We start from the raw sequence: 6,010 nt of genomic DNA, 5'->3' as shown, positions 1-6,010 counted from the left end.
CATCTGAGCTTCAATGTTACAAGCATTAAAAGGTAAAGCAGCTTAAGTGTTTAGTCCAGGGTAGAGAGTGTGTTTTGCAGCTTTTGAAACTTTTGGGGAAGATGGAAAGAAATGTCATGCTGTTATTTCTAAAAGGTGAGGGAAGCTTTATTCCAACTCAGCCTGCTTCTCTTTTATGTGCAAGCTGGTTGGCTCTGGACATGGGCTATCCAGATATAAATGCATGGCTGTAAGAGTTGGTTTATGGCTCACTTTCAGGGAAAACAAACTGCCAGGTGCTTCATGGCAAGTTTTTTGGGAGAAAGGACTGTGTATTTTCCTTTGTTAGGAAAGCAGCTTGCCCTTTTTGAGTGCTGTTGCTTCACATTGTAATGGTAAGAGTGCCCTGTCCTGTGCAGGTTTGGAGCTCTGCCTTGATGGTCCTGTGGTGTCCTGCAACATAATGCAGATGGATATGTGAGTGGATAAGATGGTAGTTCACCCACAGTGTAACTCTCGTGAAATGTCCAAGAAAGGGATGGAGTAAACCTGAACTATATTTTTTGCTACCAGGATAGAGATAATATATTCAATTCATTGAAGATTCACAAGCTCACATCCCTTCCTTTCATCCTTTGGAGGAGTGAGTATTACCCCTTGGGGAGAAAAATAACATATATGGGAATACAGACAATATTGAAAAGCAACTTCTCTATCAAACTATTGATGTCAGAAGCTAAGATCTTTGACCTATAGCTTAGTTCCAGAAAAAAACCCTTCTTTTATATGAGCAGAAAATAAGCTGGGAATGATGAAACCGATCATATGTTCGAACTTCAGTTTTGTTGACAGATGGCAGCTCTGTGAGTAGCTGCCCCTATGGTTTTTGTTTTAAATCATCTGGGCTTTTAACACTGACCTTTCTGTGAACTGGTGACATCAGAAAACCTATTCCCCAATTTAGATTTTGCCAATTTTATTTGAAAGTAGGTTTATTTATGAATACCATATTTGTAAGAAAGGGGGCATTTCTGGCATCTCAAGTGTCTTAAGCCTTCGCTATGTTTTGTTCTGCTGGTGTAAATGAAGATTTCCCAGAACTGACACTAGTGTTGTTTCAAGCTGAAGCTGTTTGGACCAAAGTTCCTTTCTCTGAGATTTGCCCTAAGAACTTGGTTGCGAAATGCTGAGAGGAAACAGGAATTTGGGAAGTTATAGTTAGCAATGAGGACACTGATGAGCTTGGCCAAGGACGAGGAAGGTGCTCTCTCAAATTCTGTTCTTGAGAAATGTTGTTTGGGCTGCATTTCAGTTCTAGAGCTGGGAAGTACTCCCCCAGGAGTCTGAGAGGTGGAGAATTTAGGAACCTCCTAACTGGCTATTTGCCCTTGTTTTGATCTTTTATTAGTTGGAGTATTGCCCAGCCTTTTTTTGGGTGTGAAGGTGTGGCTCTGGGCAGACAGCCACCAAGGTGTGTGGGCATTTGTAGTGTCCAGAGACAGAAGGAATTCAAGAAAACTCCTCTGCTTTGAGCAACCCAGTGTGCTCTCATGAAATTGCTCACTGAACTGTATACAACATGCTCTACTTAAGGTCCTGATGGAACTGAAATACTACCTTGTGTAAACCGCAAGTCAAAAGAGTTATCAAATTTCAATTTATCCAAAACAATTTGTTGAATTCTGTTATTTAAAAAATTGCTTGTTTTTGGAGTGTACAACCAGACAGTAATATACCACTGAGATGGAAGCTTTGCAATTGTGTGTATGGTCTGTGGTTTACACATCAGATAACAATCCAGTTTCAGTATGGAAATATTTAACTGGCATCCAGCTGTAGATTTGTCTGGACTATCCTTTGGTCAGGGTTTATAGCCTCCATGGTTGAGTGGGCTGAGTTTCCTAAAGGGATCGAGTCCCAGGTCATTCGTGGAGATGAGCCTGGGATAATCACGAGTCACTTGTGGGAAAGGGGGTGGGAGGAGGAAATGGTGCAAGGAGATCTAGAGTCACCTGTGGGAAAGTGGTGTGTGGGGACAGGGAGGTTCCCTGCCTCAGACCCTAATTGCCAGGGAAGAGGCAGGGGTGTCGCTTTGGTACGCACACATTTCACAACCCTCTGGTACCCTGAGATGAGGAACCACAAACGGCTGGTGAGTAGTTGCTGCCCACATTTTCCCTCTGAGGAAGTTATAACCCCCAAATCTGCCCCTTTCATTGTAGAGGGGCTTTTGAGTCTCACCAAACTGATTTGAGAGGAGGTTGGGTCAGCGCTTGTTGGCACCATGCCTGTGTGGCAATAATCCCACACTTTCTGAAGGGAGGTGGGAAGGGTTTCTCCTGTCTCAGAAGGAGAAGGAGGTATCAGGGTTTCTGCTGCGGATTCTTCCTTCTAGGGGAGCACTGGTGAGTGAGTGGCCAGAGAAAAGACATGATTTGCGACAAGATGTATCTGTGACCCAGTCCCTATGTCCCCAGCATTTAATCCTGCTGTCAGATCTGTGGGCAGGAGGGAGTGTTTCCTTGGTCAGATAGACACCACCAGTTTGGGTTTGCTACCTTCCTGTTCGGCGCGAAGCACTGACAACTTCTGATGGCTGTGTGGGGTACTGGTGCAAACCACAGTCTGACACTGCCAGGGTTTGGAGGGAGCCTTGCGCTCTTCTGTCTTTCTGTGGCACGTTACATTTGTGGTATTTGGCCTTTGCACAGCTCTGAAATGCGGTGTGAGGTACTGGGAAGGACTTTGTGGCCCGTGGCACACAGAATAGACGCTTTGTGGGTTCCTCTGTACTGAAGACCCGTTTGCTTGTCTTTGCAGAGGACTGCACATGCTGACTGTCCAGCTTCTGTGGGCCTCTGTTACCGTATTCGTTTGACGCCTCATTGATGTGATTCTGATGTGATTGTTGTACAGCTTTATTTATTGTTCAAGTCAAGATTGCTAACGGCCACTTGATTTGCAGAGGAGGGAAAGATGCTTGAGTTTAGTTTTATTCTTGTTTGGTAGTTACCAAAACATTGAAATCTGAGACCAATTCATACTTTCTTCAGCAAGCAACATGTGTCCAGCACCTGGGACAAACATCAAGTGATCAACCTCAAACAACAGAACAGCTTCTCTGAAATTAGGCTTTGGTTCTTAGAGCCGTAGCCATGAATAACACCTGCTCCCTATGCTCAGAGTGTAAAATATGAACTCTAGGACAAATGATAATAAATGAGCCCAAATAAATTCTTCCCTCCAGGAAACTATTTAATACATAAGGCTGCCCCATCAGACGCTTCTCCAGGGACTGTGATGTAAGTGTAAGGTGAAGTACTATTGCAATAACTGCCTGTGTATATTCCTACCAGCTCTGTTAGCTAGGGATGCATAAGTCAGGGTCAAGATGTCTGTACGTTTAGGCTGACATTACATGTAGTTTCGGCAGGAAAAGAGCTGTTTCAGTCTCTTGATCACTCTGTAGATATTAAAACATCCCTGCTGAGCGCCGGGGAGCTGTCCTGTTACCTCCACTTGCTTGTCAGTTCCTCTGCTGCTTTCTGCAAAAGGATCACACAAACATCCAGTGAGAGACGAAAATACAGATGGAGAGAATGAAAGGAGAGCAACTCCTCATAGCCTGCTGTAATTGTCGACTATGAGAGAAGAACCGAGGGTACAAAACCAACCAGAAGGACAAAGTGAGTGGTGGTGCTGTGTGTTCATGAACATTTTTCTCTCTTTCCAGGAGCTGAAAATCTTTGGACAAACTCCTGAGTGACAGAGGCAAGTGAAACTGCCAGTGGGTGGTGCATGGGCATCTCTAATGCTTGCAAATACAAGACTAGCGCACTGCCCGTGCCCACTGCGTGTATTCTATTTATACCACAGCAGAGGGAGCGTTGGCAAACCATCTCAGAGGAGCAACCTTTTGTTACATCTACAGCTTCTCCCTTCCGTGTTAGTGCAACAACACAAAAATAATCACAATAATAAGGATCGTGTGGTTAATAGATTTGCTGTCTTGTGACCATGCTGCAGCCAACTTGACCATAGCCTGGTTATTGCATCTTGCGTCCCTGTGATTTCCTACAGGGAAGGAAGCACCTGAAATACCTCAGGACTTTTAGGAACCATTCACCTGGCTGCTTTTTTCAACAACTCACTCCATTCTGGCCTTTCTTCCACGTCTGTTAGAGGGCTGGATCAAGACGTTGATTTTCTTTGTGCTGTTCTCCCTGCTCAGCGCTGAGGGACTATATTTGAAATCAGAGAGTGAGCCGTGTGTTAAGAAATAGCTCTGGCACTAAAATGTTTAAAATTACTCTTTGTTTTCCTGACTTCTCTCCTAATTTAGATTATCCAAATCCAGATTACCCCCAGACTTGCCCACAAGATGGAATTCTAAGAAAATATTGTTTTGTTTGATTTGTTTTTTAACATCCACATTTCTCACATTTCCTGTTCCAGTTTCAAAGTGGGCCTGAGCTCCTCCGCTAACATTGCTCTGGCTGTTATTTTGGGGATCTGAGAGAGGGGAGAAAAAATAAACGAAGTGTGGGGAATGCGTTTCTTGCATTTCCCCCTTGTCAGCCGCAGGTTCTTTTAGGCGAGTCGGTAAAGAGTTACTGACATTCCTCTCTTTTCAGGTCAAACAGAGGGATTAGATGAAGGGTATTACTAACATAGGTCAAGGTATTAAAAAATTGATGCCTAAATTTAGGCTCCTAATTTTGTATTTTGAGACCCTAAATAAGGGCTTGATCCTGTGCCCTTTGAAGTCAATGCCAAAGCTTCCACTGAATTCAGTCTGCAAGATGAAGTTCTAAATTATAGTCAGGTTCTCAAAAGTTCGCAGCGTCTCACAGCTCCAAATAAGTCATCACTCAGCCTCTTTGCAAATCACGCGTCTTCCCTTAAGTGCCTAAACATGGAGCTCGTGCTTTTAGGTATTCCATATTTAAAATCCTGCCTGTTGATGCTGTCTTTCTTTCTGTCTCAGGAGCCATTGACTTGGGAAAGGTAACGAGGCTAATGAAGAAACATAGCTGGGACACACATCGATTTGCTTTTCTCGTGAGCAGTGCTTAGCGCAAACACTGTGGGTTCTATAGCAATGTCAGTATTTATTACGATGTAACGTTAACATGGAAGGCACATGAATGTCTCTGCTGGCACCAGAATCCAAGCAAGTACATGACCATTTGCACAAACTTCACATACACCCCTCTCCTGGTAACAGGATGTTGGCAGGTGGGAAGATCACAGGATCCCGATGAAACGTAAGATGAGATGAGCAATCCTGTAGTGGTAATTTTAGAAGCTGGGTTCTGTACATTATTTACAGTACATTGTAGCTTTAAGGAGATAAGGCTACCCCTTGCCTTACCTCGTGGGTTTAATCTTTTCTGTGAGATTTCTGTGTATGACTTTGAGCAGTGCAACAGCTGGAGGGATTTCATCCATCCAGATGAGTGTTGAAATTACAGGCTATTTGTGGTAGCACTATGTTCGTTCATAAAATGCTCACCTAGCAGGAGGGGAAAAGGCACCTAGGACCCACTACCAAATAAAGAAAAAAAGTACTGAGTGAGCTATCTGCTTGCTGCAGATCTGAAGTGCAGAGGCCTGGCATGAGGAGGGAGCTGCTCACAGTAAACTCTGGCAGAATCAGGAGCGGTTCCTTCCTTTGAGAGCTCTAATTTGGCTTTTCCTTTATCTAGTGAAATATTCCATCTATTTCTTATGGTAAGGGTCTGTAATCTCCCTCTCTCTTGGAGAACAATTTTGGCAATTGCATTCTGAATACGGGAAAATCAGGTTATTTTGGATGGACATTTGTTCCTTCAGAAACCCTCTGCAACAATTAGTTTAAAAACCAAACCACACCAAAACAAAAACAGAGCAAAGTAAAAAAGATTCTTTTGCAATATTTGAACAACACACACCACTCCTCTGTAGAAATGTGATCCCTGAGGGGAAAGGGATTATATTCTCTTCCAGGCTTTTGACTAGGCTGGATTTCTGCCCCTGCCCAGAAGGAAGG

Source organism: Patagioenas fasciata, chromosome 3, assembly GCF_037038585.1.
Source record: "Patagioenas fasciata isolate bPatFas1 chromosome 3, bPatFas1.hap1, whole genome shotgun sequence".
Taxonomy (NCBI): Eukaryota; Metazoa; Chordata; class Aves; order Columbiformes; family Columbidae; genus Patagioenas; species Patagioenas fasciata.
Note: the sequence above shows the minus strand (reverse complement) of the source record.